We start from the raw sequence: 18,511 nt of genomic DNA on the forward strand, positions 1-18,511 counted from the left end.
ATCCTCTTGCCTCCCAGTTCTTGGCTACCCCACCCCCTCTCCACTGCTGCTACCAGGAGGAGAGCAGCCGGAGTACCCGGCCAAGCCCTGCCTCCCGGCTCTGGCCCACTCCCACCCACCCCCGCCGCTGCCGGGCCACAAAGACAGACCTCCTGCCCGCCCCCGCATGCACTTCCCTCCCCACAGCTGATTTACTCATGGGTGCACTTGCGTGAAGGGGTGAGGGAGCGCTCACGCTGGCAAGCATGCGTGCAAAGTAGCTCTGGGGAGGGGAGTACATGTGGGGGTGGGGGAGGTCTGTCTTCATGGCCTCACAGCTCTTTCCCACCCCACCCCCTCCGCTGCTGCCGCCGGGAGGAGAGCAGCCGGAGCACCCAGCCATGCCCTACCTCCCAGCTCTTGGCTACCCCCCACCGCCTCCGCCTCTGAGTGCATGTGGGGGAGGGGAGCTAGCAGGAGGTTTGTCTTCATGGCCTGGTCAGGGTCAAGCCACAGACTGGCAATGGGCCACGGACTGGGGGTTGACGACCTTTGCATTAAGGCAGGCTAACGAAATCCAGGCTGCCCTTTGCAAAGATGGCAGCTGCAGCTTCCCTACCCTAAATGAAACTGCAGCTGCCATCTTTGCAAAGGGCAGCCAGTCTCCATTTTTACATGTGTGGCTCTGAGGCCATAAGACCTTGGCAACAGCCATTAAAATAAGAGGGTGTCAGTGGGTGGTGGTGGTGTGGGGCCTAAGGTAGGGAAAGGAAGGGGTAAGCTATGGTATTGAGCGGCTGTGTGGCGTGGCGGCTGCCTTTCTGCCGCCAATCAGCTGATTGGCGGCCGATAGGCAGAATTGTGTTTTTTGGTTTTTTTGTTTTGTTTTATTTTTAATATGAAGGATGAATAAAAACAGATAAATATTCATCCCTTCATATTTGTGGGGGTCTCTTGAACCCACAAATACGAATCAATGAATATTTAATGAATCAGCTATATTTGTTGGATAAACTGATTCTGTTTTTATATTCGTCCCCATTTCTAGTTTAAGGAATAGACATGGTCTAGAGGGGCGGGGTATAAATTTAATAAATAAATAAATAAAATGAAGATATATAGAAACTACAGCATACTGTATGTTACAAGTTAGCTTAATATTAATATGAGGCATACATAAATTTTTTGATATATATATTCTACAAGATGAATTGCTTTAGCTACTTCAGTTGTATTTTGGAACATTTCAACCTTACTTTGTCATGGAAGTCTAAGCTATAACAATCATTGTATTAGTAAGTGTCAGAAGCATAATTAGTTCAATGAAATTTGGTACTCCGATTCCTGAAATTTTTTCTTGTCCACCATGCAGCTTTATATCAAGATATAAGTACAGTGGTGCCTCGCAAGACAAAATTAATCCGTTCCGTGGTTAATGCCATCTAGCGAAAATTTTGTCTTGGGAATCGCGTTTTCCCATAGGAATGCATTGAAATTTAATTAATGCGTTCCTATGGGGCATAAAGTCAGAAACCAAAAAAGTCAGCAAAAAGTCACTTACCAGGTACAGTAGACTCAGCCCCGCTCCTCACAGTGCTTTTGTAGCCCCAGAACAGCCGGAAAAAGAATGCCAAACAGTGGAGAGTCGGCAACCAGCAGAGAGCCGGCAGCCATTTTGTGATCATCTCCGCTCCCACCCCCCTCTCCCCGCCTCTCAGCTGATCAGTGCTGGATCTAAGAGGCTTTTCCCATGCTAGGCAAGCCTTGGGAAGCCTCTTAGACCCAGTGCCGATCTTTCGTCTTGAGAGTTTTTTGTCCTGCAAGGCATTCGTCTTGCGAGGCACCACTGTAGTAATAATTTATAGCACTTCACTGAGGCAAATGGCCATGGCTCAATGGTAGACCACATTCTTTTCTGCAAGACTGCAAAATTGATCCTCTGCTATCTCCAGATAGTGCTAGGAAACAACCCTGCCTAGCATTGTTGCCAACCCTGCTTTAGCTGGATTTGGTATAAGGCAGTTTTTTTAAAATCTAATTTGTGTTTTACATATTATTCTTTTCAATCCAGTTTGCTCTTGCATGGGATGGACTATTGCTATTTGAAATGCACTAATCAGGAACTGAGGTTGGGAGATTGTGATTCAAGGACACCCAAGTGCATCTGGGCTGCATCCCAGACCATATGCTACACACAAATGTGGATAATGGAACAACTGCTTAAAGGCAACTTACTAGGAAGACTATAGACGATAGGCATTGCTCATTTTTCTCTCTCCATATTTTCTCCAGTGTGGTTTGTAATACTTGTTCCCTAGTGAATATGAAATACTATCTTGGGGAGTGGGGAGTTCAATATGGTGAAGAAGGGGATTTTGGTTTACAGGGGGGGGGGAAGCATTCAACTCTGGGAAGTGGTTAGAATAAACTGTGGTTTCGGCCTTTTAAAAAAGCATTTCAAGATCATGTCCCTCAAGATTGGCCCAGGACATTTTGCTGCTTGAAGAAGAATAGTACATGGCACCTCCTCCATCCACACAACACAAGGTGCAAAGTGCCCAAAACTAGCCAAGTTATTTTGACACTGGAATTATCTAAAGTACCTCTTCCCATCCATGTCAAAAAAGCAAGAATAACAAACTAAATAACCAACAATTTACCATTCATTTATGATAATCCAAGCCTGCTGCCTGAAACAGCTGTTTCTTTCTGTCTAATGCTAAGGTTGGCCCTGACCACTCTTTCCCTTCAGGGTTAGCTTTCTGTCCTTGGCTGGTTTCAGGAGTGGAAACTGTCACCTATTATTCTGACCTTAGACAAAATATGTTAGATTCTTTTATTGGGAGAAAAGTGGAGGTATAAATAAATTGAATGCATAGAATAAATGAATGAACCATTCACGTGGAGCATGCTTCCCTACAAGCCTCTGAAACCAGCCCATCTCAAGAGAACAGGGAGGAAATCAAAACATTGGATCACCTTCCTATTAGGTTCCCGACATCCTACCTAGAGTTTCTCTGCCATAAACATTTGGACTTGGATGCCATCTCACCAAGATTTTATCTCACACTTTCAGTTGTGGCACAGGAGCCAGTTTCACTTGGGAGATAAGGAGTGTAAAGATTTATGGGCCTCTTCCTTTTACTGTTTCTTTTCTAATCTGATTGAATCCCCAGGAAGCATTTTTTTTCTTCACTGGAAAAAAGAGAGGGGGAGGAAGGGAAGGAGGGAGAGAGTGTGTGTGTGTGTATGTCACTACACATATATTTACAGGGCTTTCAAAATTTAGTTCAGTTCTTCCAAACCCAACTCTTTATCCACTGGACTAGACTGGCTGTCACCTGCACTGGCCCTATCATTAGGCAAAGTTAGGAAACTGTCTGAGGCTGCACTTGCTGGGAGCATTCGTGGCATCTTTCTATTGTGCCCTCAGGACCCTTGAGTATGTCTATCTCTAGGAAAACAAAGCTATATACAGGACAGACTGTGTGATATAGAAAATAAGATAGAAATGTTCATATTACAAAATATTTTGTTGCCTGACTGAAGGACAAGTTTATTCTATTATTCAGTTTACCTATAGAAGAAAATAACCAAACTGGCAGTCGAATAATCTTACTTCATCACTGGGAATGGGATAGATTCTTCCACCATCCCTGCAGGATTGATTTAAGGTGTCAGGACAGGCTGTGTAAGATAGATATGTGCAAGAGACCTAGCAGAATCATCATTCCTCCTCATCATCATCACAACAGCAATTAAAGATATTATATAATGCAAAAAGACAAAAAATAAATCTGAACATGGCCTGGATAGACTATAAAAAGGCCTTTTATTCCTTGCCACACTGCTGGATTAACACCTGCCTAAAACATTTTGGGATTAGTAAAAATATTCAGAAGTTCCTCAAGAAAAACATAGAAAAATGGGAAACGGTCTTAATGGCCTATGAAGGAATTGGCGAAGTGAGCATCAAAACAGAAATATTTCAAGGGGTTTCTTTGTCACCACTGCTGTTTAACATCTCACTAATCCCCATGTCAAAAATTTTAAATAAAAATTTAAATAATACCGTATTTCTGAACAAGCAGGAAAAATCAATCATCTGTTACACGTGGATAACCTAAAACAATATGCAGAAAGTTCCACAGAGATAGAATCACTGCTAAACACAGTGCAAACGTATAGTGAAGATATTCAAACGAAATTTGGAATTGACAAATGAGAATGTCTATCTATACATCATGGCAAGATAAAAAAAAAACTAGATGGAACTGAGCTCAAAAATGATGATATTATAAAATCACTATTAAGTGATGAAAATTATAAATACCTTGGAACACTTGAAGCAGACAACATTGTGCCCACAAAAGTTAAGAACTGACAGAAAGGGAATGCATCAAAAGTCTGTGGAACATCTTAAAATCAAAATGAAATGGTGAAAATAAAATCAAAGCCATAAACACATGGGCAGTTCCAGTAATTAGATACCCAGCTGGAATAATAGATTAGACTCAAAATGAATTAGAATTGGATAAAAAACATGGAAACTAATGAACGTGCATCACTCAATACATCCAAAAAGTGATGTGGACAGATTGTATTTACCACAAAAATTTGGAGGCTGTGGATTACTGCAAATACATCAGGTAATAGAGGAAAGAAGAAGAAGAAGCATAAATGATTATATTATTACAAGTAGAGAATAATTACTTAAGGTGGTGAAAATGGAGACTATTTTGAAAACATCAGAAACAAAGGCTTAATATTGTTTATTGTTTATAATTTTTATTCTGGTATATGTATATGTCACTTTTTATGTTGTTTGGAAGCCGCCTAGAGTGGTCGCAATGACCAGATAGGCGGGGTATAAATAAAATAAATAAATAAAAAATAAATAAAATAAATAATATAAGAAACATCAATTTAAAAATAAAATAAACAGTTGGAAAATTAAACTTATACATGGACAACACCTGAGAAATATTTATGGAAAGCATAATATTTCAATACAGGCATGGCTAAAATTACAGACCATTAAGAAAGCAATCAAAGACTTGATTTTTGCTGCACAAGAACAAGCACTCCAAACCAGGAATAACGGCAAATGTCGACTCGGCCAAGAAAAAGATGAAACTCACATGGCCATTATGCAAAAAATTTAACTTGCCAGCCCCCAAAAATCAATGGGATCATCAGGTAGAGAAGGTATCAGAAAATAATGGTCAAAATCTTGTGGGATTTCCAGATCCAAACTGATAGACACATTGAACATAACACACCAGATATAGTAGTAATAGAATAAAGAAATTTCCGGATCACTGAGATTGCAATTCCAGGGGATGCCAGAGTTGAAAATAAAGATGTGGAAAAACTAACAAAATATGTAGACCTGGCAATCGAAACATCTCGCTTGTGGATGAAACACACTTCAGTGGTCCCTGTAGTCACTGGGGTTTTAGGAACAGTATCAAAAAATTTCACGCAGTAGTATAAGCAGTTGCAGATCTCAGAAATCACACCATCAGAGCTACAAAAAAAAAGGCAATATTAGGAACAGCATACATACTATGTCAATATTTTACAGATACTTACGTTTTTTGTTACAACTTGTATCTGTTATATAATACCAGCCAATGCTTTTATAATTTGGATTGGCTGTGCCTGATGTTACAGTATGTAACAACAACAGCAACAGTAACAGCAACAGCAACAGCAACAACAAACACAAGAAGAAGAAGAAGAAGAAGAAGAAGAAGAAGAAGAAGAAGAAGAAGAAGAAGAAGAAGAAGAAGAAGAAGAAGAAGAAGAAGAAGAAGAAGAAGAAGAAGAATAGAATAGATGAACATGCCCTAAAACAAACTGGACAAAGAGACCAGTAATGGTCTCTTTGGACATGAAATTCTATTTCAAAATATTGAAATACTGGACAACACCAGCAATCATTATGTCAGATGGAAGCCATTGAAATCCACAAGCACCAGCAGAACTTCAACAAAAAAGAGGAAAGTGTGAAGCTCAACAAAACTTGGCTCCCAGCTCTCAAAAATACAGCATGCAAAAGGTCAACGAACTCTACCCAGCCACAAGGACAGGGGATCACTACACACAAAAGACCAGCTAATGACACCCATCAACTACAGTGACAGATAATCTCTTCTCCTTGGCACAATACACCCACAACTAGACACACTAATCACCCATCTACAGAAAAAGACAAAAGCCTATCTCACAGCCATAAATACTGCACTCCCAAGCCAACTATACCAGAGCACAGAGTGCTGTCCTCTGAAGATGCCGGTCGCAGAGACTGGTGAAATGTTAGGAAGAACAACCTTCAGAGCACGGCCAAAGAGCCCGAAAAACCCACAACAATAACCCTTTTTGTCAGTTTTAATGAAATCATATTGAAAATGAATGTGGACTCTACCCAAAATGTCCTTGATCCAGATATTTTCCATGTGAAAGGAAATTTTAATGAGAATTGAAATTGAAGCTTTTCCTCTTCATGGAGATAACACATAGCATATAGGTATTCTTGCCAACTATTCCAAAACAAAATAAATAAAGCAAATGCATTTTTTGAAGATAATAAGTTGCTGAATGAAGTAGTGAAACTTCTGAAGCATTGGTAACAATTCTAAGCTGTTGAACAAAACAGTGTAATGTATGTTTTTTACCTGAAAATAATTCCAAAATCCTCTCTAACTGCAATTATTGCTTTTCTTTTTCTTTTCCTTCCATCCCTTTCACCTTTGGCGGAGCAGTACATATTCCATTACTATGACACGGGCAAATTAACTTTATTTGAAATATGCAAACTTTATTTAGAAGCATCTTTGTGTAATATGACTACAAAGCAGAATATCATAATAACATAAATGGCAAAGCAAGTCAGCCTGTTGTCTCAACATTACACCTCTAAATGCCTTTCATAAGGGCCAGTTTATAAAGTGGTAAAACTTATTTCAGACTCTGTGACTTCAGATTCCCAGCTGAAGGATGCATGATTGATAAAAATCTTGCATTTTTATGTACAAATATTATTTCTGGGCACCAGTAACCTAAAATGGAGTGTCCCAAATGAATGTTTACTCTTGGTTCTATTCTGATTATATAAATTGGCTTAAAAAATAAACTACCACACACTTTGAAAGTGAATCAAACACAGAATTTTATGCATTTGTGACAAGAACAGATGTGTGTGTGTGTGTGTGTGCTGGACTGCAGCTTTACAGAAAAGCTACTATATAATAACACTCAGAATTAATCTGAAAAGACAAAATAAAATTATACCTAACCCAGAGGAATTGTAAAGGAATTATAAAGAAGACTGACTTGTCTGAAAAGTTCTACAACAATGCAGGTGGGCTTCTATTAAGAGACTATCAAGTTAGATGTAACCCAGATGTGGCATAAATATGTATTACAGATTCAAGCATCAGAGAGTTCATTGCTTTCACCCTTTGTGTGCAGTTTATTGCTCAGTTTTCTGAGTTGAACTCACAAGATGTTCAAGAGCAGTAACATCTACCTAGGCTTAAAGTATATATTGTCCAACCATCCTGCCTCTTGGAGATATAAAGTAAGGGGACACAATGAAGCTATGTGAACATTGTTTGTGAGAATTACAAAATGGAGCTTTACCAAGCTGAGGGATACATGATATGGCAAGCTATATAACAAGTGGATGGACTGGAATTATTATCTTTAGTATTAAACAGCCCAAATCCTATTGGTGTGCGCAGAAGATTTGCATAAGTTGTAATGGCTAATTGTAGCTAATTGACAGGCTGTCAGGGTTTATCTCACTGATGCAATTGGGGCATGACAAGGCATATGATCAAGATGCATCCTGACACTTCATTGACGAGCCACAGACCGTAGGCAAACATCTATAGGATCCTGGCCTGAATAATATTTATTTAGATTCCACTTCAAAAGGGGCGTGGTGGCGCTGTGAGCTAAATCGCAGAAGCCTGTGCTGCAGGGTCAGAAGACCAGCAGTCATAAGATCGAATCCACGTGATGGAGTGAGCTCCTGTCACTTTGTCCCAGCTCCTCGCCAACCTAGCAGTTCGAAAGCATGCAAATGCGAGAAGATAAATAGGTACCACCTCGGTGGGAAGGAAAAATGGCATTCCCTAGTCATGCTGGCCACGTGGCAATGGAAACTGTCTTCAGACAAGCGACAGCTCTATGGCTTGAAAACGGGATGAGCACCGCCCCCTAGAGTCGGACACGACTGGACTAAACATGTCAAGGGGAACCTTTACCTTTTTACAAGCCATAGTTTGAGAAAATACTACTTTAAGAACTGAAAATGGAAAACAGAATTTTGCATTAGCTAGTTAAGGACGGATGCTTTGTTAGATGAGGCTAACAAACATATATTATTAGATTATCGTGAAATTGGATGGCTGTGGCAAAATTTCAGGGTTAGAGACATTAGTATTTTTATTGATACAGAAAAAAAGATAAAGAAAAAAAGGTTTGGTGTTGTGATGAGTTTACAACTTAATTTCAGTGAATTCCTTCCCATTTTATTCCCTTCAGCACTTCTTAAAATTCAATTCTAAAATTAAGGGAAGAAGTAACTAAAAGAAATAAAATCTCTGCTTTCAAAAATATGTCAAAGGCTTTGTAAATAGGAGTATACTACTTGATGAATATGAAAAATATGAACCCAATAAATTGTTAGATCTTAGAAATGTGTACCTTAGTCCATCATGTCTTCAGATCACATGGTATTTTTGTACACAGTCTTTGCTGTTTTAAAAAGAAAAAAAGATTAAAAGCTCAGAATAGTACTAGTAACAATTGAGTATAACAGTACACAAAAGAAACAGAGGAAACATTTAGAACTACAATACATTCCAACCTGCATGTAGAGAAGCTTAAAGTATTTAATCTTTCTTGATTTCAATACAGATTGTCCTGATAGTTGCTTCCAAACTAACTGTGAATTGGAACCCAGCTATTTGCACTTGCCAAATGCTCTTATGCAGTTATCAGCCAATAAATGAACAAATAAATAAATAAATCACAATATATTTTCAAACGTTGCTTTGAAAGGAAAATGTTTAGACATGGGTGTCTACAGCACTTTTCCAAGTATAAATACTGTAGAAAAATGGGTAGCAGTGGCCATTGAGCATATGAGGGAAAGAGCAGTGTTTCTGTGCAGTAGAAGAAATCAATTCTCAGCCTCCTTGTGCTTTTCCATTCCAAAGTACTAAACATCATCAATGCACTGTGGCAGAAGCAGAACAGATGTGCCCAACTGTCATGATCTCCACCTAGCCCGTTTGTTTCACCAAACGAAGAACTCACGTTATGTGTCTTTCAGCTGCCACCAGTTGATTCCATCAACATTATCTATTATTAATGAACAAGGTCCAGGCCATATGTCATTTTTAAAAGAATCAAATAAAGGTTGTTTATTGTTACAGAGGATGATAGTTCAAGCATTGTTGTTAACTCTTAACAAACATCCTCCTTCAATTCACTCTCAGCCACCATTCTCCCGCCCAAATTTCAAAACTACACCAAACTCCTCAACTGCCTCAACAAACTCTTCAACTCGCTATCTAACCTTCTCCTCCTCTTGCTGAGTCTCTTATATCTTGTGACTCCGCCCCTCCATCACTCCCATTGGTCTGTGCAGATTGCATATGAATGTTCATGACCTGGGCGGATGCCACACTAATATGAAGCTGAAAGTGGTATTTTTAATCCTTGGTTACAGTTTGGGACAGTTACTCTTTTAGACTACAGTTACTCAAATCCCCAGGCAAGCTTGGACAGGGGATTCTCTTAGAGATCAGTACTAGGACCACAGTTTTTTAAACACACATACATGCACACTCCCTTGAACTCCCTCCCATGGAAGGCCAGGTTGGCTCCATCTTTGCTGTCCTTCTTCATGCAGATGAAGACCTTTCTCTTCCCTTAGTGATTGGCTGTCTGAGAGGTATGTAAATAGTTTGTTTTGGCTTATTGCTTTTAAATCTGGTCTAAGTGTTGGCTTTCTTTGCAATTTCTAATATATTTGTTCAATTATTTTAAAATATTTGTATACTTACTGTTTTTAACTTTTAAATATTGTCTTTAAAAGAGATAAGCCACCTGGGCTTCCTTTTTATGGAGAAAGGCAGGATAGAAATATTTTAAATAAATAAATTATATACCTTGTTTCCCTGAAAATAAGACCTAACCTGAAAATAAGCCCTACTATGATTTTTCAGGATGCTCGTATTATAAGCCCTACCCCAAAAATAAGCCCTAGTTAAGTGAAAGCCCACCCTTCACCATAGTGCAGCAACCATAAGAAGATGACATGACTGTATTTGAATAAATGTAGATGGTTGTACATGAAAAAAAAATAAAACATTCCATGAAAACAAGCCCTACTGCATTGTTTGGAGCAAAAATTAATATAAGACCCTGTCTTATTTTTGGGGAAACACAGTATTATTTATTATATGCATACATACATGTTGGGGTATATATGATCAGGAGTGGCAGGTGGATACTAAAGTGGATGTTGTTGTTGTCTAGTCATTAAGTTGTGTCTGAGTCTTTGTGACCCCATGGACCAGAGCACTCCAGGCCCCCCTGTCTTCCGCTGCCTCCCGGACTTTGGTCAAATTCATGTTGCTATAGTGGATAGGTTTGCTGATAACTTATTTAGGTGGATGAGCGGGAGGAGGGGAACTCACTGAAGGTGTTTCCTCAGTTTGTGGCGGCAGAGCTGTCTGTGGGAAAAGGCAAGGCAGCACTTGTCCTCTGGCATTCTAAGCAGTGTACTTGCCAGACTCACTGTGCTTAGGCCATATATCTGAACTATGCTAACATGCTATTATGCAGTTTCACCCCTTTCTTTGAAAAAAAAACATACTGGGGACACTATTGTGTGGCTGGGGTAAAAAAACTTAGCTGTAATTATGCTTGGATTAGAAAAATGAATGGGGGGCAATCCTGTCAATCTTATACTGGCTTATGCAAACTAATAGAGCGCAATAAAATCCTCCCATGAGGAAATTTGACCATTCTCATTTAATTTCATAGAAATAACATTCCCCTTGAAAAGAATTTCAAAGGAGGAGAAATTCCAGAGCAGTTCTTATGGATAAAGTTCAAGACTCTAGCACTTTCCTTATTTATTTATTCAAATAAATTCAAAATTATAATCAAGAAGGTTTTAAAGACTCCGAGAGTGGGTTCTGAGAGCCAATGTAGTATAGTGCACCAAGCGTTAAACTAGAACTCAGGAGACTTGGGTTCAAATCCTGTTTGGCCCCTGAAAACTCATTGGGGGCGGGGTGACACTGGTAAAACCAATCAAATACTTGTGACTGGTTTTACTAGTAAATACTTCATATATCTTGGAAATCCTACTAGGGCCACCATAAGACAGAATTGACTTGGTAGTACATAATACCACAGCAACGCTGAGAATGAGGCAGGAAAAAGGGGAAACAGGTTTTTTTGGGGGGGGGATTGGAGGGCAGATTATGGCCCAGTTTTTCCTCGAGCTAGACACAACATTGCCCTCTTTCATACCTGCTACAGAGATTATAAAGAAGCAGGTGCATAAAAAACATCTGCACTAGAAACAAAATGCATTTACCACAAGCCTTCAAAAACATTTGGATGTCTGGGGGAAGGCTCTGAAACCTAAAAAATGACAAGTACTAAAATTTACTGACAAGCTCAAATACATGTTTAGATATGTATTTTTTTAAAAAAATTCCCTAGAAACAGATGGAAATTTTGCAGTACTATTCTCAAATGGAAACCATGGGGGGGTGGAGGCTGGGAGGACTGCATCCCTGCCACCTTACCCTCACCGGGTCATGGAATGATATCAGGTAGACAGAACTGTAGAGGTAGCAAAAGAGTGGCCAACTAAGCATTCAGCTGCTCTTGCTGTTACATGCAGTAGCTGTGCAGAATAAAACAAAATGACACAGAACAGAAGAAAATCTCAGGAGGAGAGACAAAAAAATGCATTATACTTTCATTCTACAACTACAGATAATCCTAAACTTCACTTCTGAGAAACCTTTGAAGAATTTCTCCTTCTCCTAGAGAAATTCAGAAAAACTGCCCCTTCAATTTTTTTTTTTTTTTTTTTTTTGGGACTTATATACCACCCCAAGCACTCTCTGGGCGGTTTACAATTTTAATTATACAGGCTACACATTGCCCCCCCAGCAAGCTGGGTACTCGTTTTACCGACCTCGGAAGGATGGAAGGCTGAGTCAACCTTGAGCCGGCTACCTGGGATTTGATTTCAAATAGATATTTGTGTACAAATGTAATATAAACCCCCAGTGCAAACTCATCTCAAATACTGGAAGACTTTTTGGTCACTGCACCTCAAAAATGATCACTATAGAGGTAAAAATAAGGTGCAGGAATTTGTTACTAAAATAATTAAAGAATCTGAGCCATTCTCCTATTAGGGCTGCTATGGGAACTAGACTCTTCACCCTGCAGGAGCTCAGTAGGATACTGGCCATGGAAATTAGACCCATCAATGACCTATAGCCAGCATAACTATATATCATATTTATTTATTTATTTATTTATTTATTTATTTATTTATTTATTTATTTATTTATTTATTTAAAATATTTTTACTCCTCCTTTCTCCTAAAGAGGGACCAAAGTGGCTTACATAATCAGATATACAATATTAAAAGCTGAAAACAGTAAATTATTCAAATATTGAGGAAGAATTAATAACATTATATTTAAAATGTTAGGTGAAATAATTACAAAAAAAGATTCATAAGCAACAAAATATAAACCATCCCATTTATTATCTCCTAGAGCAGGGGTCCCCAACCCCTAGTCCACGGTCCGGTGCCAGTTTGGGGCCATGGCAGGACTGAACCACAGAGACAGATCTCCTGCCCCCCGCATGCACTCCCCCACTAACCCCACCCACATGCACAGCCTGCCACCCGCACGCACAGGTGCCCCTCCCACCCATAAGTGTGCTCTTCCCCTCCATGAGTATGCCCTGCCTCTTCACTCATGCACACAAGCATGCTCTGCCCCCCATGAACACGCTCTGCACCTTCACACATGCGCACAAGCACGCTCCACCCCTCCGCGATCGCACCCTGCCCACCCACAAGCACGGGGGGTGTCCTGCCCCCCCATGCATGGACTCTACCCCCCCAACCAGTCCACTACTCAGAAAAGGTCCTAGAGAGTCAGTCACTACAGAAAAGCCTGCCTGCAGAGTAAAGTCTTTGCCTGCTTGCAGAAGGATAGCAAAAATGGAGCCAGTCTTGCTCCCTTGGGAAGATGTTCCAAAGTCTGGGAGCAGTGACAGAGAAGGTCCTCTCCCATGTCCCTACTAAGCATCAGGAGCAGGATACTTTTGTTCATCAGAGGTAGGGAAATGAGAGGTGGAAGGTGCAGTTGCACTCATGTCCTCCTTGAGGACTTTCCATAGGCCATTGTTTGCCACTGTGTGAAGAGGTGGTTGCACTAGCTAGAAATTTAATCTCAGGCAGCATGTTTCTTGTTATATTTTTAAGTATATTTACAATGAATGTAAGAAAGATAGCAGTGAGAATAACTACTGGCAAGTGAAGACCTACATAAAATTTTCAGCAGATGTCTGGCGGTGAACGTAGTTCCTGCCTCTCTAACCTTCTGCAGAAAGGCTGCCAAAGGAAATCTCTGCCAGTTCCTTTAGCCGCTGTGTTTGGCAAGCTGTGAAGAGGCACAATTTGAGTAATTTAGGTGTGGAGGTTAAAATCAAAGAATCTACCCTTTTGTCACAGGAGACTTCCTGATGGAGAGCAACATGTGACACATTATAATTTCCTACTTTCAATATAATTTCACCTACTTGTACACACACACACACACACACACACACACACACACACACACACACACACACACACACACACACACACACACACACACACACACACAAGCACACTGATAGCTATACTTATCAAGAAAGGGAAATTGTCACAAACTAAACTGCTGAATTGTTTAGCAAACGTGGAAGGGAAAAACTGTTTGAGCTCAACAGATGGCCTGTGCAATTGCTTTTCGAAAAACAAAAACATTAAAGCAAATGAGGGGAATAAACAACACTTTAGTCCAGAAATTTCTGTTGTTTATTTATGTTATTTTTGTTTGTTGTTTTACTAGAACAAATATGCTTAAAGATGAATATAAATACAGTGTGCGAGCTCATGCAGAAGATGTATTATTTTTAGGAATCTATGCTACCTCAAATTCTTATTACCTTGTTCAAAATGCTCTCTTTCCACCCCAGTAATAAAGAGTACTAAAGAAAACACCGACTTAATGCACATAAAGCAATGCAATGTGTAGGTGTTTTCTTCTTTAAATGTCTCCTTATTCTCATACTAAAATGAAAAAATCTTACAAAGGAAAAATGCAGATCTCGAAAGGATGATAACGATAGCACTTTTCGCTGGCATCTGGAGAATACAATAAACAAGAATCTTTGACTACAAGTGGCAGACAACAACACAGCATAATCCATAAACCTTCTCGTAATTTAGCATCATCTCTCTTGGAAGCTAAAAAGTAGTAAACAGTGCTACAGAAAAAGAATGGCAGCCAATGTCATGAATAAATCAGTGATAAACAATGTAATTACTGTAAAGTTCTGTATATAGCTATTCAGAACTAAGTCTAATTGACTTAATCCCAGGTAAATGTGTACAGGATTATAATCTAAAGGCAACTAATTTGAGAACCATTGCTGTGCTCCAGTTTAAGAGTATATTAAACAGCCACCTCCGTTAAATATTCAAAAATAGAAAAAGAGCTTAGTCAACAGCTGTCTAGTCAGTGAATCATTCATTAGACACCTTATTGGTGTCTGCTTTGTTCTCAGTACATCAAACCATTTACCCAAAAAAAATTATCTGTCTGCTTCAGTTTCCAGGGAGGTGATTGAAATCCGCAGGAGCACACATGGAACTTCGGTTTACAGACCTGATATAGGAATGTGCCACATGACAATGTACACAGGCTGTAATTGTTTGAATGTGGGCCCATGTTAGCTTCGAGAGTTCACTTTTGTTCCTTTTATGTCATTCAGTACTATGACAAAAATTGTGAAACTCACAGAAAAAAACAAAAATGAGGAAATTGCTGGACAACAGCACTTGCTGGCTAGGGAATTGTAGGAGTTGTGCTAAACTCTGCCCTATACATCCAGTAGCGAAGATATGGAGGCAGTGACAGATTTCACTTTCTTGGTTTCCATGATCACTGCAGATGGTGACAGCAGTCCCGAAATTAAAAGACGCCTGCTTCTTGGGAGGAAAGTGATGACAAACCTCAATAGCATCTTAAAAAGCAGAGGCATCACCTTGCCAACAAAAGTCCGAATAGTCAAACCCTGTAGTGATGTACGGAAGTGAGAGCTGGACCATAAAGAAAGCTGACCGCCGAAGAATGGATGCTTTTGAATTGTGGTGCTGGAGGAGACTCTTGGGAGTCCCCTGGACTGCAAGGAGAACAAACCTATCCATTCTAAAGGAAATCAAGCCCGAGTGCTCACTGGAAGGACAGATCCTGAAGCTGAGGCTCCAATACTTTGGCCATCTCATGAGAAGAGAAGACTCCCTGGAAAAGACCATAATGATGGGAAAGTGAGGGCAAGAGGAGAAGGGGACAACAGAGGACGAGATGGCTGGACAGTGCCATTGAAGCAACCAACATGAATTTGACCCAACTCTGGGAGGCAGTGGAAGACAGGAGGGCCTGGCATGCTCTGGTCCATGGGGTCACAAAGAGTCGGACACAACAACTAAACAACAGCAGCAACAACAATGGCCTATCTGTATGTCAGTGGTTCCCAACCTCTTTCAAGTAATGCCCCCTTCTATAATAGCTAAACAATCTGTGACACATGGACCTGTCATGTTTACAAAAAGAATGCATTTTTCATAGGGCAAAGTTAACCCTTCTCAAAAAGTAGAGGCTTCTTTCTTCCCCAAAGGGCATGTTTCTCATACATACAAATACACACTAACTTTAATATCTGACTCCAAAATGTCAAAGAATAAATTATTTAACAAGGGCTACAATACATATAAGGGGGTCCATGACACACACCCCACCAGAAAATATGTTGCGACCCTCTTAGGGGTCACAACCCCCAAGCTGGGAAACACAGCTCTATGTGAAGAAGTCTGCTTAAATTTTGGGCTCACCCATTTCTAGTTGTCTTTTCATTCTCTCTTCCTTCCTGACCTCAAATAGAAGAGGAAGATATGGAGGCAGTGACAGATTTCACTTTCTTGGGCTCCATGGTCACTGCAGATGATGATAGCAGCCCTGAAATTAAAAGATGCCTGCTTCTTGGGAGGAAAGTGATGACAAACCTCAGTAGCATCTTAAAAAGCAGAGACATCGCCTTGCCAACTAAAGTCCGCATAGTCAAAGCTATGGTTTTCCCGGTAGTGATCTATGGAAGTGAGAGCTGGACCATAAAGAAAGCAGACCGCCGAGGAATTGATGCTTTTGAATTGTGGTGTTGGACGAGGCTCTTGAGAGTCCCCTGGACTGCAAAGAGGACAAACCTATCCATTTTGAAGGAAATCAACCCTGAGTGCTCAATGGAAGGACAGATCCTGAAGCTGAGGCTCCAGTACTTTGGCCATCTCATGAGAAGAGAAGACTCCCTGGAAAAGACCATGATGTTGGGCAAGTGTGAGGGCAAGAGGAGAAGGGGACAACAGAGTACAAGATGATTGGACAGTGTCATCGAGACTACCAACATGAATTTAACCCACTCCAGGAGGCAGTGGAAGACAGGAGGGCCTGGCGTGCTCTGGTCCATGGGGTCACAATGAGTCGGACACGACTTAACAACTATCCTGTTAACAGTTCGTCATTATGTCCAAACTCTGAAGCAGTCTGTTTGCACAATAAATTACTGATAGTGAAAAGTGATGGATAAGTGTAAAACTCAGGATTCAAGAGAGCTGAATTCAAGTCTCCACTTGGCTATGGACATTAAATGCGGGTGGCAATGGCAAGCCACCCTTTGAATATCTCACATAACTTGAATACCCTATCATGGCCATCCTAACTCAAAAGCAACTGGACAGCTCATAAGGTGCAGACAGTTTATTAGAACATGATCAGAAAGCAGTTTGCCTTCTTTTAGTAAACCAAATAAGTCCTATTCAGCTGTTGTTAAAGTGTGTGGAGATCACATACAATGAGTGGAGTATGCTATGCTTGTTCTTTCCATTATCACTCTGCACATGCTTTCTGAAGGCCTGAACAGGGGCACAGTTGTTTAAACAAACCACAGTCCACTTCTGTTAGATTTAATGACAAAATTTTATTAGTTTCAAGTGACAAGTGGATACTTTCCTCTCCCAATTCCAAAGCTGTGATAAAAGACTCGGCTCAATTCATTTGCCATATTTTAAACCTTGATTAATCAGGCAACTGTAGCAACAAAAAGGATAAATTTGATAAGTCTGCAAAGGAATTTTAAATGATACAACACATGAACACATCCCACTCCTAAAGCTGTTCAGACTGCAGTACCAATCCAGATAAAAGATAGAACAAAGATTTATTGTCAGTTGCTAGCCAAAGAAACACAACTGCTTGGAAGCAGCTCCTCATGGTGAGCCATTTATGTGAGCAGCTGACTATGTAGTCCGGCCATTTCAAGATGTGCCATGTCGAAAGATGTGCCTTGGAAAGCTGCCCGCACAGTGTGCCAGATGGTCATATTTCAAACATCCAGTCACATATGATGAATCCTCTGTTTGTTTTATGCCAAAGCAACCAAGTGCCCTCTTCCTTTAAGAAAAATGCCTGAACTAGAAGAGTAAAACAAAACAAGCAGAAATAATCTTTCAGACATCTAGATTTAAAATTCTTGATCTGAAAATTGATAGCATGGAATATCAAAAGTGACTCCTGAAAATAAAAATAGGAGAGAACCACAAGAAGGGAGAAAATGGAGAAAACTCCAGATGCTAGAAAGAACATTTATTGTATGTCCAATGCATTCTGGACAAAAGCCTTCCTCTGTGCACTTTTGAAGCCATTATATGCATGTGGACGACACTCCAGTTACTTCTACTAAATCTATGCTTCATTGATAGCAATAGAGAACAATAGAAAACAGAGAATTGTTCTGCGAAGTGCAATTTAAAAAGTGAACATTGAACAAGGAACCAGAAAGGAAATGGAGTAAAAAAAAATCTCCATGCAGTCTGCACCATATCTCAGAACTCAAAAATGGCACCACCAAAAGGAAAGAAAAAACAGTTTAACAAGGCGATCATATATAGCAACATATTTGGAGAGGGAAGGATTGACTTCACACACTGTGAAAGAAAATGAGGCATTTTTCTTAAAGCTAAGAGTTTGAAGATCATTTCTTCAGAAAGGTTTTAAATCACTGATTCATTTAAATAAACGAAAGAAAGAGTTTTAACTTTATTTATTAGTTATTTATTTTGTATCCTTGGTAGGCCAC

General features: G+C 40.0%; 1 protein-coding gene across 10 annotated transcripts in view; it reads right to left on the reverse strand.

The window, feature by feature from the left end:
* Nucleotides 1-18,511, reverse strand: part of ESR1 (estrogen receptor 1) — a 291,481-nt gene that overhangs the window by 205,586 nt on the left and 67,384 nt on the right. For 7 of the 10 annotated variants that reach the window (XM_072995244.2, XM_072995231.2, XM_072995233.2 and 4 more), the window contains exon 3: nucleotides 8,698-8,748. The exons of the other annotated variants lie outside the window; for them this stretch is intronic. The gene's annotated coding sequence lies outside the window, so the exon portion shown is untranslated. The remainder of the gene's footprint in view (nucleotides 1-8,697; nucleotides 8,749-18,511) is intronic. 10 annotated transcript variants of the gene reach the window in all.

Source organism: Pogona vitticeps, chromosome 1 (genome assembly GCF_051106095.1).
Source record: "Pogona vitticeps strain Pit_001003342236 chromosome 1, PviZW2.1, whole genome shotgun sequence".
Lineage (NCBI taxonomy): Eukaryota > Metazoa > Chordata > Lepidosauria > Squamata > Agamidae > Pogona > Pogona vitticeps.